Source organism: Pleurodeles waltl, chromosome 3_1, assembly GCF_031143425.1.
Source record: "Pleurodeles waltl isolate 20211129_DDA chromosome 3_1, aPleWal1.hap1.20221129, whole genome shotgun sequence".
In the NCBI taxonomy this organism is placed as follows: Eukaryota; Metazoa; Chordata; class Amphibia; order Caudata; family Salamandridae; genus Pleurodeles; species Pleurodeles waltl.
Window position 1 is genome coordinate 211,728,405 of NC_090440.1, and position 17,738 is coordinate 211,746,142.

Here is a 17,738-nt window from a genome sequence, read left to right on the forward strand (position 1 = left end):
ACGTGTAAAACAAGAAACTTTTGAAATGTTTGTTTTTTCTGTTTCTGGCTGGCTGAGCAAAATAATATTCAGACGCTATGGTTATTTACCATGCTTCCGAGTTTTCATGAAATTATTTCTGAAGCTTGTGTAGATGTACCCGCAACTACCCCTAGTGGGTTGAGCGTTATGTCTTACAAGGTCATGTATTACCTAAGCATTGCATAAGTTGAAATGTCCTATTGTTTGAGAATGGTACTAATATCTGGTCTTTCCTCGAGGATGGAAGTGGATGGCAACTGTAGAAGCTTCATTCTGAGAACAAGATATTAGAGAGGCGATGAAACAATGGAGTTACAGACGAGACGGAAAGAGCAACGCTACATTGAAGGAAAATGTTATAGTTAACGTAGATTTGTTGAGTTTTAGGTCATCAATTTAGTTGTCGGAAATGAAACCACCCCATAGACTGACCAATCAGGAGTTTATTAGAATTTAGTATAACAATTGGGATAGATTTGGGGGGTTAGGAGTTTATTCTCTCAGTTCAGAGAGAAAGGATTCAAGACTGATGGTTCAAGATTTAGTTGTTATTATGCCTAAATCTTCAGATGACTTAATTGATGGTATCCTCGAGCTGAAGCAGACTATTTGCTGTTATTACTTTGTTATGAGTAATGTATGTTATTAAATGTGTGAAGTGTCTCTTTTGCTTTTCAGATACCAACTGCAGCTAATGATTTTAATGCTGCACATTATTAATAAATATGTTTTCTTATTATAATTAAGATAGAGGTTTTTATAAATTTGTGTAACTAAATTCTTTTTACATGAAGCCCAACATGTTAATGCTAATTTGTGGTTAGTGAAGGGAATTAATCCTGTAATGCTTACGTTTTGTTTTGAGATCATTTTATGCTGAACTATTGTATATTTTGCGATTGTTATCACTTACTGTATTATTAATAAGTGTGATCCTTTTGGAGATAATTTGTTTGATTGTATTAATCAAATTTAGATATATAAGACATTTTAGCCAACCGCTATTGATCTTATATACTTATCATTTGTGTTTGAGAGTTATTTTCGTGACACTAGCATTGTTAATTTAGGGAAATAAATTCATGGCTTCTTATTACTAAATTGGTGTGGTTATTGACTGAAGGTTTAGAACATTGATGTTATTTTTATTGTTGTTTCTCACACTTCCCATAGGTGACATCCCCTCAAACCTATGTCGCTGCGATCCATTGTCCTCTAGCGCAGAATCCACTATTTGGTATTGATAATAGCTAGGATTCCGTGGCGCGTTCGCAAGGGCAAGTGGTCTGAATTGCATGACTGGTAAAGGAGGATAATGACTATATTCTGGAACTGGGATGCGAATGGTCAGTTGAGGTACTTTTGTGACTTCAATGAGTATGTGTTCCCCGCACGTCACTTCCTGCTGTACGATGTGGCTGTGGCCACCATATGGCACACCTGGGAATGTGGCAGTTGAGAAACCATGAAACATGGTTCCTTAAAATATATTTGCCCTTGTATTGGACAAAAAAGGGCAATAGACCTTTTCTACAGATTGCTTCAAGCCCAAACTGAGTGCGAGCTAAGTGGGCTTCATAACAGTGGGCCGCAGATATGGGCTTGGCCTTCACTGATGGTGACCGGAGTAATGTCAACCAATACTCCCCTTGCACATCCCGGAACACCTAGTTTAAATTAAGTCATTGCTACTACCTTCATAGGATGTACCCAACCCCTAAAAGATCAATAGTATGTTCCCTGGGGCAGATGAGACCTGCCAAGGATGTCGAGTAGAGGGGACTACTTTATAACACATGGTGTGGGATTGTTCAAGTCTTACTGGGATACTGGGATTAATCTTGTTAATGTTTCCACTGGAAGGAATATCTGTAGGACTATGGCAGTATGCATGTTGGGACTCCTTCCAAAACCTAAAGCTAACCTAACCACCGCCAGATTTGACCCATGTACTAGCTCGGTGGCAAATTTTTGAAAGTCTCCCGCTGACCTAACCTTTAGGGAATGAAGACAAGAATTGTCTAAATGGGCTGAGAGTGAAGGGGCTCTACTGAAAATGGAAGTGCAGAAGGGTCAGCACAGTCCTGAGCTTGCACAGGCTTGGCAGATGATCCTGCAAGCCTGCCAATTAATAGATGATGAAGTACGGCTGCTCTGTTCCCAGATGGGGACATCTCTGAGGAGTGATGGCCCTGTTTACCCTGAGCTGTGGGGGCATGACTGACTGGCTAAGTTTATTCAGATCTTTCACAATCTGCTAAGGGTGCAACTATAGGGCCTTACAACCTTATTATCGCCACCAGGCATTAGTATAATGGTAAATGTTCTTGGGTACACACTTCAGTGGAAGTTTGCTGAAGGTTTCTTTCCTGTTGTTTAGTTTTCCTTTTTCCCCCTGCTCATTTCTACTGGCTATGCTGTGCTTCTATGACATGCTATTATGCACACAATCTACAGCACTATCCTTTTGACTGCAGATCACATTTCTCAAGATAGCCATACTGCTTGCAGTTATACAGAGAACTTAATTTTGAGTTTATATTATCTCAGTTGTTGTGGACCTACTCATGTACCGTACTGATCCTTCTTCACTGACATATGCTTTACCAGAAACATAATAAAATATATTGCTCAAATGTATTTGTTTGGTCTTGTTGAAGAAGAAGAATTGAGCAAGATTATCACACGGTTGTTTGGAGAGTTGTAAGGTAGCTGAAGGAGACTGCAGGTCTAATACAATTACAATATTGAATAATTGTTTTGAAGGGGTCAAAGCATGGTAGATGCAATCAGAGAACTAGCTTTTCTTGACTTCCCCGACTTTAAACGCATGCTATGTTGATATGGTATATTCTTTTATTTATATCATAGTCTCCACAGCATTGTCTTTATACTCTCCTCTCTCTGCCCAGGTTGAGAGCTTTAATTTGTCTGTGAATCAGGGATTTTTAGTTCTATATAGTTATATCCTAAAAAGTTCTGTTGAGCTGTTTGCTCTGCTTAGAAAAACACATAGTGATGGGAGTAATGCTAAATTAATCTAGACACAGTGGTCATATATTGGGCAGAGTTTTGTTTAGTCTATGTTTTTACTCACTGTGTAACTACAATCAGGGACCAACTTTATGCAAATAAATTTTGGAACTGCTCAGATAAGAACAGTCAAGCTGTGTCATGTCAAGTCATGTCCCCTCTAAGCTAAAACACAAACAAACAATCAAGACTGGGTCTCCTCAGTGGAGTGCAAATTGTGCACTATGGCCCAGAGCGCTACACAGCTCACATGTGGGCATCCCTGTTGTACCTAGCGAATCTCACAGATAAGAAAAAAAAGGAAAAGGGTAGAATGCTTGAATTAATTTCAGCCCTTATACATATTGTAATAAGCATTCTAGGCTATTATTGTTTTACTTAGTGTGCTACAGATGAGGACTAACCCCATGCAAATTAGCTGTTGTCCTCCCGCAGAAAACAGAGAAAAATCACAGCTTGTGTTCCTTTTTCAAATTTTTCCTCTGGTGTAAACATGAAAATAATAGCCATGCTGGTACAATCCAAGCCAGCTGGCAACGGTAGAGGCCTGTCCTCTCTCCCGTGGGTCTTGCAGCTATAGTCCAGGCTAGTTAGTGAGCAAGGCTTTATATTCATTCATTGCATTTGAACTTCTACTTTCTATGTGTGCTGCAAAGTTGGGAAAAGTCATGTGCAGCTGAAAGGAGATGCATCACAAAGATGTTAACTGAATATGTCATGCTAAAGTGCAAAAGAAAAGGCACTTTGGAGCCAGTATTGTATACTAGTAATTATTATCAGGAGTTGTAAGGGTTGCAGAGGGCATTGATGGAGGTCTACGAGTCAGTGCTCAGGGCACATGCCATTAAATGCTCTTAGCCTACACATCATATTCTGGTAGTTTCTGGTATTTTACAGTGAGTTCAGTGATGTCTTTAATAGAAGTCAAGCTATTTTCAACTGTTTTGTTCGCTTTCATATCTTTCTTGATCAAAAAACGTATGGGCCACACACTTTATATTGCACTGGGTATCTGGAAACCAATCTTGAAATTTGAACCCACCCTGTCCCATTACGGGCATCCTACATGCTCCAGCACACCTCATTAGAGTCTGAATAAATATGGCCACATCGCCCCACTCTGCTGGAACTCTACTGGTTCCTCTTGTTGGCCTGCACCTTCTTCCAAACCAGCTGTATTACCAACAAAGCCATGAAGACCGGCACTCCTACCTACTTCTACAACAAGCTCACTATCTCAGGTGGCCCTCTATACACCCAGTTTAAGTTCACCTTTCACGCAGAGAATGAAGAAGTGCAAACAAGGAAAATAAAAGTAAAATGTCCTTTCCCATCTATGCACCAAAACTCTGGAACAATATCCATGCAGACATCCCAGTGGCTGTCCAGTTTTGGAAACAGCTGAATGCTTATCTTTTTAAACAAACACTACACCGTACCACAGTAACATTCAACAAACCACCTATACCTCCTATCACATGTTGCCTGTGTCTTTGACCATGCATAGCTCTGTGCTGCCTCTTGACTAGGTTTGCACTATGTAAACACCATATACATATATAGTGGTGCACTAGTCTGTATAAAATATATTTTTTAAAGTCAACATTTAATTAAATATACATTTTTTAGAGAAACCTAGGTCAAAGTTTTTCACCCAGTGCGACTAGTTTAACGTATTTGCACTTTGAACTTTTAAATGTGTACTTATTTTAGTAGGGACATTATTTGTGTTTTTATTGTTTGAGTGATATCCGCACAAGGAAAGTTGCTTCTTGCAATATTGCTTCAAGGTGCAAAAGGACTAATATTCATTTAATGCAGAGGTCTTCAAACTGGGGGGCGGGCCCCCCTTGGGGGGCCTCTAGAGATCCCGGGGGGCGCCAAACTCTGGCCAAAAGAAATATTATACAGGTAACATGCCTTTGTTTTAAGCAGAAGCATGTTATTGTAGTTTTAAAACGGTAACAGTACTTAACTGCAATGTTTAAATAGGTTTGGGGAGGCAGGGATGAGTTGTAAAGGCAGTGTTCGGAAACGGAGATTAAATTATAGGGCTGAAGGGCAATGGCGTGTGACTAAAACTGTAATGAGTAGCAGGGTTTCAAGATGGACACGATTGATGTGCGTGGGAAATCTTAAGACAGCGGTGACGTCCTGCTGCAGTGTATGACAGGTGATGACGATATAGAGATGCTATTGAAGAGTGTGTGGGGAAGGGGGTGAGTTGGGGCACGTGAGGACAGGTATGAGGCATTGGAGGGCATGCGCTGTTGGCAAGGGAGTACTGTCACCTTCTCTGGTGTGTCAGCGCCGCCTGCCCTCCTCCGTGCGATAGATACCCTATGGAGGTGAGTCACTGACGCGGCCAGGTCCGCCTCTCCCCACCTGTACCCCGACCGCCCCTCCTCCGGGGCGCCGGCGTCGTAGGACAATGCCGGTCCGGGATCAAAGCCCTGGGCGCCGTCCCGTTTAGCCGGCCCATTGGCCCGCAGCCAGTCCTCGGCAAGAGAAGGGATAAAGTTCCGCGGACCCCTCCTCCGCCGTCTGAACTTTGCGCGGCTGCCTTCGGTGCACTGCGAGGAGGAGGTGGGAAGGATCAGCAGCCTCGAAGTCGGGGTGGTGGGGTCCTAAACCGCCGGGTGCTCCGATGCACAGGGGGAGCCCCTCATTCAGCAGGAAGCCATCCATACACAGGGGTCTGCGGTTCTGGTGTCTGACTTCGGGAAGTTGATGCACTGAACGGTCTGAAGGCTCTTTTACTTCAGAAGGACCGAAGTCCAGAGATCCAGCACAGGTGCGTGAGCTAACTCTTTTACACTCTTTCGGGATCTTCTTCAGATCTCCAAACGGGAAGTCAAGGGCAACAGGTACCCCTAGAGGTACCCGTCTCATACCCTTAGATAAAGAATACCACGTTATCTCATCCCTGTTTTTTTAAGTTATTCCACCAGAAGTAATTAGATGAAAAGCAATGGACTGCAAGTACCATGATGCTTCGGGCTTGAGAGTCGACAGTGTTTGCAGTTGCGCTCACATTGACCCCATTATATGAGAATATACCATTGCAATTACGAAGGTTGAAGTAAAGGGTCGTGGCCTGGAGAGAGACGGCAGAGCCTGCCTATATAGGGGCCCATTGGTTCTGCGAAGCAACAGTGAGGATGGTTTCCTTGTTGCTTCGCATTGGTGAAGTTTGATTGGATCAGGAACTTTACCTATAGTCGGAAATGCTAGAACGTTCAAATGTTTGGCAAGCTCGATCGATAATCGGGAGTATGAGGGCTTTGATGATTCGAAAGTGCTAGAAAACAGTGTGAAAAGTTAGTGGGATTATGTTGAGATGTGTGACATCAGTAGAGGAAACTTTCCATATAGGACACAAGCCTACTAGTGAACAACGTGTTAGGACAACAATGGTATCGTCCAATAAAGTTGTCGTCCTTGCAGGGCTGTTTGCTATGTTATTGTCATGGACTAATGAGATGAGATAGGTGATGCATTAATGCCATGGTGATATTTTATGACAGGGAAAGTACTGGGCTGCAATTTTGGAATTTGGTGATATGAAAAATGATTGGATTCCGCTGAAATTGCGTGGGCCGATACTATTGCTGATATGTGACGTCATCAGTGACTCTGTACCTGTTGGTTGTGCAGGAAATACTGTTGTATTGGGGACCTATTTAAGCTCCACTGTTTATGGCATGTTTAGTGAGTAATATGTAAAAAGTTGGGAAGACGAAGTTGACGAGGGTAAACCAGTAATACAGTGGCACTGCCTCCTGCAGAAAGTGTTGCATCAGGGTCTTGGGTTTGTGCCCCTTCGTCCTGCCTCTGTTTTTTAATAGCGCCTGGAAGCGTACATGTAATTACCCCACACTTTTGAAAAAATAGTTGCTCTAAAGATATACTAAACAGTGTCTGAGTCATTTAGGTATCCGTGCAACAGAAAGTGCAAAACGCACCTGCAGAAGTAACTTTTGCACTCTGTATTGGGTGTCTTTTGGTAGCTGATTTACACATGGGTGCTAAAATAATGGGGAGCAAAGTAATATAGGACTTTTGCGCCTATTTTACAATATTAACACCCGATTTCGTATTTTTTTCTGTAGCTGATAACACCTGGTGAAAATAGTAGCAGCAAAACGGAATCAGGCATCATGTGTGCTAATCTCGTGAAAGGTGCCAGGGCAAACCCTGCCAGCTTTGTAGCAGCACTCCGGCCAAGTGATCCCGCACATCTTGTTAGCCCCCTATTTCACAGTGCAAAATCTGGCAGGTCTGGGAGGAGTCAGTCATCTCTTTAGTAACGTGCAGGGCGGGGCTGGCTTGGATCTTCTCGCGGTGTCTGCGGTTGGTGTTGATGTGAGGATCCTGCAGTGTTCACTCACATCTCCTGATCTGGCAAACGTTTTCACTATCGTTGTTTAAAATCTTGGTTATCGTTCTCTTCATATTTCAGGACAGATGATGCAAACGGCATGTTTTTTATATTATGCATATGACCAGGCTGTGTCAGGCCAATACATAACCTATTTTAGAACTTTTTGTACAGCAGAAGCATTGTGCTTTTTCCGAGAAATTACAAGGAACAACGGAAAGGTTGGATAAGCGTCCACTTTCGTACTCACAGGACTGTGGATCAGCGGTACATCTGCCATTAGTGAAGCAGGTGCAGTGGCACCGAGGCCCAGAGGTTTGAGCTTGCTCTACTGGAGCCAATGACACCCTTGCTATGCCACAGTGACGGAGCTGGACAGAATGTTCCTGAATCTCTGAGGGGGTCGGCGACAGATATACGTTCCTAGAATGTTCCAATTCATTGATTGGGTGGTAAGTGCAGTCATTCTTCAAGACAAATAGCGAATAAATAGGCGCGTGCAGGATGGATTTAAGGGGTGTAGAAGACAAACCTGTCCCTGTTCCCGGGGACCTGGAACAGAAGGGGGACGAGCGACCAAGGCCTGTGAGAGAGAAGTCTCGTTCGACCTCACGCAAGCGGATGTGTGCACGTCGTTACAGGAGACCACAACCACGAGCTGCCATTGGCCAATGACGTGTAAAACGTTATACTGCTTTAGGAGTGTTCCCTCAAGCTTCAAATCAACTGTGTTCAGTGTCCCTTTGACAGGAAGCTGGATGCAACTACCGGTGTCTTTTTCGGTTCCGAAAGCATTTGCCACATCCAAGTAGTTCAGTTGTAGGTCTGGTATGACAGCTCAGCGAACGAGCTATCGTTACCAAGTCTAACATAAACATAGAGTGGGCGTACTTCCACCCATTGGAGCATCCCTCTCTCACTACATGCTAGGGCTGTTTAGTGTCCTATAGAGTACTTGCAATGCAACGCTTGCAGGACTGTTTTACACCTCTCAAGAACACTGAAGCATCCCATATTAAACTCTTTATCTCCAAAATACACTTGTCTTTGTGTGATTTTATTTTGTTTTTCGCTGCGTAAACTTAAAACAAAAAAACAAAAAAAATCACAGGACACGTAATGCAAGCCAGGTCTATTGTTTTTTCTAACGTTCGTTGTTGTAGGGGAGAGGGCTAATAGATTCGGCTGCACCACTGATACAGGGACTCAGCTCATCCTGGAAAAATGCGAGGATCACACAATATGCCTATGCATCAGGAATCTAAGGCACTACCAATGTAACCAGATATGGTGCTCCTGAAAGATGTATTCAGGAAAGCTAAAATCATCTCTTCTAATTAGATGAATCTCACATGTACACATTACACTGGCATACACTGATTATAAGTGCAACATTATGTTTTTCTTACATTCAGATTGCTTGTGCTCCTTGCACACTCGTACATATATATTTACTATTCCTCTATTCAAACAAAAGTAATTCTTAAATATATCTTGATTACTTTTTTTGGGTTGCCAAAAATGTGTTTATATCTACAGGGTGGACTACAGAGCATGAAGTGTGCAAAGCTAGTCAGTGTGCCAAGCTGGTCGGGCTCGATAAGATAGTGAACATCCCTGTGATTTAGAGCTCACATGTGTCCTTACAGATTGCTACTTTAGCCCCTCCAACCATCCATCACCATGATACTCTTTTCCTCTTCCTCAGTCCTCCAGCATATTGGGCCTCCTCTAATTGTGCACAGCACCGAACAGTTCCAATTTGTGAGAGCGGTGGCTGCCAGAGTAGCATGGCTCTGATTACTCTACATTGATCTGAAATTATAGGCTACCTGTTAATCTGTGCTACTTCCGCTACAATGATGCCCACGCACGTGCAGTGAAAGTTACTACGCTTGGCCTGAGGTTATGCTACAGGAAGGAAGCACAGGACTGGACTGGGACGGCAGAACTACTTAGGGCCTGATTACAACTTTGGAGGAGGTGTTAATCCGTCCCAAAAGTGACGGTAAAGTGACGGATATACCACCAGCCGTATTACGAGTTCAATAGGATATAATGGACTCGTAATACGGCTGGTGGTATATCCGTCACTTTACCGTCACTTTTGGGACGGATTAACACCTCCTCCAAAGTTGTAATCAGGCCCTTAGTCTTTGACAGGAATGGACTTTGGATCTTCTTTAGCTCACTGGGCTGAGGATGACGCGTCACTTCTTCTCTCAGGCCCTCCTACCCACATACTGCTTTTTTTGGAGGTTACCAGCAGAGCCCTGGCCTAGCTCAGGAATCGTGGGTGTGAGTGACTGGAGTTGCAGTTGCTGTCTCATGAAATAGCTGTGACCAGGAGGGTGCGTAGAAGGAAGGGGCGGAGCCTGCCTCTGCATGTGCCTCACTTGTGGAAGTTTGCTTGTGTGGGTGTAAATACCTCTACATTTGAGTATCTCTTTGCTGGTGAGTACATACCTCTCTGTGTGCGTTTTCCTTTGGATGCCTTTGTGTGTGTTTGTGCCTGTCTATTCCTCAGCAACGTATACCATAGGGAAAGAGATAGATTTAAAGTGGGTTCACTCCCCTTTCATCTATTTTGTAAACCAAATCAATATAGAGGGAATCCGCTAGTCTGTGAAGATGTTCTTTTCAAGCCATTCCACTTGTCCCATCCGTTCCAGAGAGGGAATACTTCCTATTTATTGAAGGGACTCGCCCACTAGAAGGATCTAGTGTCATGCTTCATCATTGAAACCTATTGTGTCTGGGTATGCTCAACTTTCTAGTGAAGAGGGCTCTTATCTAAGGCTGTTGGTGATGGGATCTGAAAAAGACTGGATTAAAATTGCCTTGTGCCACCTCTTCTCAATTTAACATTTTGAAGTTACCCAGGAAAGCCAAAGACAAGACATACTGGTAAGAAGAATTAGTTTTCTTTTGCAACAAAAACTGTCTACTTGTTTCAGAAGAAAATCTCAACTAACTGGTGGATTCCATTTATAGTGATTTGGTTTATTCCTCAGTACCGGCTACTTTACATGCCGATGCAATGCGAAATTTGCATAGCCATGACAACTTGATTTCTTGAGTCAGTTGAATACTGGTATGGTGATAGTGCCTTATACTGGAGCAATGTGGAATCTGCACGGGTTAGCAGTTGATGCTGTGAAATGTCAAAGCCATAAAAGTAGTGGTGCTTTCCATCCTTGGCCACTATGAGAATGGACATTGCAAAGGTGCTTCCTGGGTTAATGTTGAAAGTGGAACCGCAATTACTTTTTAGCTTTCAGCCCAATGCAAACACTGGCCTGGCAATGGTAATTCATATACTCAGACAATTTGAAACCTCATGTCATTGGCAGCACCTAACAATATAATTAGATATGATGTTGCAGCCAGCGTCTGTACTATGTAATCTATAGCATCACCAGCAGTCTGTGCTGCATAACCTGACACCCTGGCATAGTGAGCAGTCCACTGAGTCAAAGACCAGCTATGGACCACTTCATCATCAGTAACTTCATATTTCTGCAATCTGTAAACATGTGAGCACACCACAGGCATCTCTTGGCACAGCTGGTGGCACACTAAGCAGCCCTAGCCTACTTTGTGATACCGCCCCTAGCATTAGATATATATTTAATATTTACTCTTGTTGGACAAACTGTCTTGGACTCTTCTCCTTCGACAAAAATATTTGCCTACTGTACATGCTGTGTTTCTGTGAAGAACACAAACATGTTCTTGGTGATTTAAAGAGCTAGCATTGCTCACCGATTGCAGAGAAGAACCCAGTGCATTGTGTAGTATGGGATGCCTGCACAAAACGAAGACTGTGTTGATCAGCCCAATCAATTTTACAGCTGGAATGGGGATGGGTGCAGGTTGTGGCCAAAATTCATACCTTGCACCTAGACCCAAATGTGTATAGCCAAAGGCCTTGTGCAATAGGCACCGCTTTTGTGGATATCATCCCTGCAATCTCTCCCTTTCTACTCAGCATTAAGTGCACAGTGATGGTTGATTGATTAATTCATGGTGCTGTTGTCTAAGGCTCTAATGGGCATGAGCGAACCAAAATAGAGAATTGGCTGAATAGGACAGGTTTCAGGGACTTCTTAAAGAATGCTGCCTAGTGGCAAAGGCAGTGCTGGTTCATGTTCTCTTCTTTGCAAGTATACAGTGTGATCTACTCCGCTGGTTGTACTCTCCTCTCTTGCACACACTGCAGAACAAATTTTATCCGTGTTGGAAAAACCTGTATCGTTTTGATTGGTGATGCCTTTTGATGTCAGAGACAATACCATTTAAGGTAATTTAAGTTGCCATCCGATATGTCATGTGTGGAGGCCATGGGCAGAGTTATGCTCTGTGTAGTTTACCATAAGTGGGGAAATATCAGTGGATTTTGGGTTTTACATTCAAACATGATTTCAATTTCACTTTACCTGTAGCTTTTGTAAGGTCATATATAAAGTATTCACATTTAAAAAACTGTTATGAACAACGATGACCATGGCTTTTTACCAGTAATAAAGCTATTTTTCCAACTGTGTTCCAGTGAGTGAAAGTAATGAAATGGTGTCAGTCCCTGCAAGATTCTAAATGAACCTATTTCTTTATTGCCGACATAAAAATTATGCTTGAAAAGCTTGGAAATCCTTAAAATTGTGCCTTGCATTTATTTATAAATTTAGGTCTGCTGTCGTCTGCTGTGGATATTCATATTACATAGCTAATCGTACATTTGTTCTTGTTAAGTTTCAGGTTTTTGTAATAAACTTGGGAAATTATGCTTTTGACACATATGTCAGTGTTTACATTAATGGCCCCGGACAGACCATAAACTTTTCCCAATAACTTTTTAGTGGCATATGTGCCACTAATGAGTAAAACTTGTGTTTTCAGATTGCAACAAACAATTCTCACACCCAAAACTAAAATAAATTGAGTTACTAATGCTAATTTATGATGTGACAGAGTGAGATGAATGTTAATCAGGTAACAATAGCAGCAGAAACACCCACAACCAGTTCCTTAGTGTTTTGTTTTTGCTTTTTTCTGTTCTATTATATTGAGTTAAAAACTAATGATAAAATGTCGATCGCTTTGTCTAGTTTTACAAACCTACTTGGAAATAAATACATATTAAATATCAGTGCACGTTTCCTTATTTGGTGAACACTTATGATCCAATGGTTGAACAAAGCAATTTGTGGAGATATTGGAATATTCATCTTCTGACGTGTTACGTTAGCAATTCAACAATCAGGAAAGTGTTCATTCAATAACAAACCCTTGTTCGCTGTGGCCAAGAAGTCTCTACTCGTCACATGTCCCTAGCACCCCCAAATCATCTTGCTCCTTATGGGATTTTTTTATTGTTTTATTTCTGTCATAGTGCACTAAGCAGATCTTCTCCTTTACTGACATTGACTGACTGCACTTATGCATCCACTACACTAAAGGTTGGATCTTAGCATTCATCTTCCTTCTTTTGTTCACTTTTTTCTACACACTGACATCACCTTCCAATTTGACAGTATCCTCTTATCTGTCCATTTCCAATCCGTTGTCTCCCAGCCCATATTTTAAGCACTACAATTAATCTGATGTGTTTCAGGGGTATAAGAAGTTGTAAGACATAACTTTGAAATGTGTTTCAAATTTGTGATCTTCACACTACTCTCAACATTTCTTTTTAAAGAAAAGGTTAAACTCAGTGGCCCCTCTCCTCAGTGGAAAGGCTTTGTGAGGGGCAGCGGGTGGACTATAGCAACATGATGACCACAATCCATCAGTGCCACACTGTGTCACATCTCATAACCCACCTTGTACCCCTTGCAACATCCCTTTAATTTTTAGACACCATCATCTAGGCAAGGCTCCCTTTCAGTGCTTCCCCAAGTACACATTGTTCCAGACTGATCCCCCCTCATGTTGCCCCGTCTCACCCAACACACATGTTGTCTCTCACACTTTGTTTTTACGACCTAGCTATCCCAATGCATATGTTGACTGATGTGGCGAGCTCCTTATCTTCCTAACTTGTGTCCTCTGATCTGTACCCTAATTTAGAGAATTTCACGCCATTTCGATTTCCTCCTCCTTCTGTTTTTTAAATTATCCTTTAGAACCCTTGAGTGTGACTGGAGAAAAGATCTTCCAGCTCTGAAATCTATGTCCTCTTTCTTAACAACTTGGCCCTCGTCTACCGCCCAATCAGCCCTAGACATCAACTTCAAATCTCTCTCCTTGCAATCGTCTACCACCCTCTTGCCTTATTGATACTGACCCTTCTTACTAGGCGTGCAGAAAATGTTCACAATTTGATTTTTCCATCATTGTATTTTTTTAAACTTTACCATGCTGGCTAACTTCATGATGCTGGCAAAGATTTTAAAAACAGAGTCTGAAAGCACCAGGTGTTGCAGGAAAAACATTGGAGGTAAAATAGTTTTCAACCAGAAGAAATCTTTGCCCATGGTCACAAATGTTTGTCTTCATGAATTTGCAAAATGTGTCACCCTTGCAAAAAGCTGTGAATTATAATGCGACACAGCCTTACTTCTTCTCACACTTCTGCATAATCACCCACTCCTTATCAGCCTGCTTCACTGCAACAATCTCTCTTCTTAAATCTTCATTTTTCCCTCTCACCTATCCGTTACTGGTCACGCATTTAACCCCCTTTGTCTCGTTGATCATTCGAAAGTCCTTATTGTGTTTTCATGTGTTAATATTGCATCTGTACCTTTTGAACCTCTTTACACATATCCTCTTAGTCCTTCTTCTTCCTTAACTCATCATTTCAATATGCTTCTATTCATCTGCTTCTAAAAACACATTTTGGATGTTTCGCTCCCAACTTATTTTAATTCTATCTTTCCATGGATCTTTCTTGCTAAACTCCTTATGGATCTTTCTTTCTAAACTCACTCAAGGGGTCATTACGACCCTGGAGGCCGGCGGTACACTGGCAGTAACACTGCCAACAGGCTGGCGGTGTTCCCCCAGTGTATTATGACCGTGGCACATTAGCCACGGCCATACCGCCAGCCCCTCCACTTGACTGACAGACTTCCGCCAGGCAGTCATAATCCCCAACCGCCAGCCTTTGCATGGCGGTAAACACCATGGAAAGGCTGGCCGTAAGGGGGACTCGGGGGCCCCTGCACTGCCCATGCACCTGGCATGGGCAGTGCAGGGGCCCCAAGGCACAGCCCCATCGCGCATTTCACTGCCCGAATTTCAGGTCGTGAAATGCGCACATCAACATTGCCACCGGCTCTATTATGAGCCAGCTGCAATGTTGATGTGATTTTTCCGCTGGTCCAGCGGACGGAAACGTTGTTTCCGTCCGTTGGGCCAGCAGAAATGTCATAATAGGGAGCCACCAATACCGCCAGCACTGGCGATATTGTGGCGCTCGCGGCTTCGGCGGTCTTTCTGCAAGACCGCCAAAGTCATAATGAGGGCCTCAGTGCTTTGCTTCCCCCTATTCTTGATTTCCACGCTTTACTCTCTTTTCTTTAATCTGGGATTCATTATACACACTCTAAGGACACTGTACTCTGAACTGACACTCAAAACTGTGCCCTCTCCTAATGCGTCAGAATATTTTTGGGACTCTTCGCCGGTGGGTTTTGTCTTCTCTTTATAACTGTTTAAATTTAGTTCACTGCTGGGACCCTTCTTCACTATATCGTGCATTGTCTTCCCAGGCGCCCCATGGTTTGTTACTTTTCTTTCTTATCTGAAGCCCCATCCCTCCTGCTAATTTTGTATGATATCAGTGTCTTCTATAATTTCTAGTATGATGATTCCCAGTATTTCCTTTTTCTCTTACTTGTCATCTTTTGATAAATTTGTCTGTCCTCTCCAGTAGCCAAGTGCATTTGTCCTCAAATTTCCTGCAAGGTTGTTCCTCTATTTTAAAATGGGTTTCCTCAATACCTTTTGTCTCCTAACTCCTTCCGATATATTTTATCTATTGCAACACATTTACATCTCTTTTTCCTTTATGCCAATTACCTCAGCAGTTCTATGTAGCATGTACCACCACCTGCAGTTTCCCATTTTTAAATCTCCATTAAATCACCCATTTTATTATTTTCTCTGCTGTTCTGTAGATCACATTCTGTAAGGAATTGGGGTATTGGCTGCGGGGACGAGAAACCACCTCAAATAATAATCCCAATTCTTGTCAGAGTGAACCACAATCTAAGCAAAACTGTACTTAACCGTCTGGTGACTTTGTACAAATCAGTCAGGCTTAAATTAGAGGCATGGTGTAAAGTGTTTATATGGTACTAAAAAAGTAATAAAGTTGAAAATGCAAAGCAATAAAAATCCCAAAATAAATGAAACAAATATAATTTAATATAGCCTTATAACCAGCTGAAACAGGCTATACTAAAGGTCGACCCAGCAATAAAGGCCCAAGCCAAAGGCGCAGTCATTTAACAAGGGAGCGGGCCTTTAATGGTTGGTGTAGCCCAGCTACTAAGGGCAATAAGGCTATCAGAACATTCTGGTCTCACTGAGCCCGAGGGGGTTGAAATCCATTCTGGCTCCATGAGGCCTTTGTTCACAGCAAGAGCTGTGAAAAACAAACATTATAATGTTGATGCTCCAGGCTCCTACCAGCCATTAGAAGCCCAGAGCATTCCATTGTCTTCAATGGAGAGCTCAACATTCCAATGTTCTAATATAGCCTTAGAACCCGCTGTAGCAGCCTCTACCGGCCATTAATGGCCCGCTCCCGCGTTAAAGGCCCGAGAGGCTTTGTTCACAGCTGTTGCTGTGACAAAGAGAACATTATAAAGTTGGCTCCGGGCTTTTACCGGCCAGTAAAAGCCCGGAGCACTCCATTGTCTACAATGAAGATCCGAACATTCCAATGTTCTAATGAACAAAATGGCACCAAATGACAGAATCTAATAAGAGGACCCAGTGTTATGATTTTTTTTATAGTTTAAGTACAAATAGCCACAAGAAGCACAAACTGTCAATAGCAGTCCGTGATCATGATAGAACATGACCTAGATTCAATTTAACATTGACCATGAAGGAGCACAGGTCAGATACACCAACCAGTTTTGCCTTAGTCAAAGAATTGTACGTTAGACTTTAGCCCTTTAAGTTCCAATCCACCACAGGAGTGAACTTCTAAATTCACCCCAGGATCACAGGGGAGACACTTAGAGACCCACAGAGTGGCAGGTAGAGGCTACAACAGGGTCCAGTCCTGATTGTCTGGGAGGTTGTCTCAAAAGGCATCTTACAGCTTGCTGACGCTCTGTAGCTGTAACAGGAGGTCAACCAACTGCTATATGAAGTCACATTTAGGGACTTGGGTTTAAGGCAAGAAGGTCCAGTCTTCCTTCCACAGACAGCAGTGCAATCCTTCTTCTGACTGTTCTCATTTCAGGCTCTGAGAGTGCCACTTTTATTCAGAGTGTCAGACTGTGGGTGGGGAACAATATTTAGACTTTCTCCAAAACTACTTCTGGTCAATTCTCCCACTTTCCATTGGTTTAGCCCCAGCCAACTTGTTTGTTAGTGAAACAAAAGGAAGGGCCATGCCTGGTGTCAGGTTCCTTATTTGCACCGGGTTGGGTCCTTCTGGAGTGTAATCGGGGCAAGGCACATCTCTGTGCAGCCATCCAATCAGGAAGACCACTCCCCTCTATACACAGGCCATTTGTCCAGTCTGGCTCCAATACACATTTCCCAGTAGTAGAGCCATGAACAGCCCAGAGGCAACTGACCACTCACAGAAAGGCCCCAGAAACTTTAGGAAGGGAAATGCCAACTTTCTAAAAGTGGCATTTTCAAAATAATAAAAATCTGAGAATTTAAATTAGAATTCACATCAGTGGAAGAAGGCAAACCAGTGTTTGTCCATGGGAGGCTAGCCTCGCACAGTCAAACATGACTTTGGAGATTTTTGACTGACAGCACATGTAAAACATTAAACATACCTGTCCTACGTTTTAAATACCATCCACCCTATCCTATGGGCATTTAGGTTCTACCTTAGAAGTGACTTGTACATATTACAAAATAAGGTTTAAGCCTGGCAAAAGGTTTATTTTGCCAGGTCCAAATGGCAGTTCAAAACTTTACTACAGGTTGCAATGGCAGGGCTGAGACATGTTTTAGGGATTTAATTTAGTGGGTGGCACGAGTGCTGTAGCCCCCTAATAGCATTTAATGTATGAGTCCTTGTACAGGTAGTACCATATATTAGGGACTCAAAAGTAAATTAAATGTGCCAATCATGTGCATGCCAATTTACCATGTTTAA

General features: G+C 42.6%; 1 protein-coding gene across 1 annotated transcript in view; it reads left to right on the forward strand.

Annotated features, from left to right (window-relative positions):
* The first annotated feature begins 5,596 nt into the window (after positions 1-5,596).
* Positions 5,597-17,738, forward strand: part of STRA6 (signaling receptor and transporter of retinol STRA6) — a 276,453-nt gene continuing 264,311 nt past the window's right edge. Inside the window, exon 1 of the mRNA XM_069222218.1 lies at positions 5,597-5,848. The gene's annotated coding sequence lies outside the window, so the exon portion shown is untranslated. The remainder of the gene's footprint in view (positions 5,849-17,738) is intronic.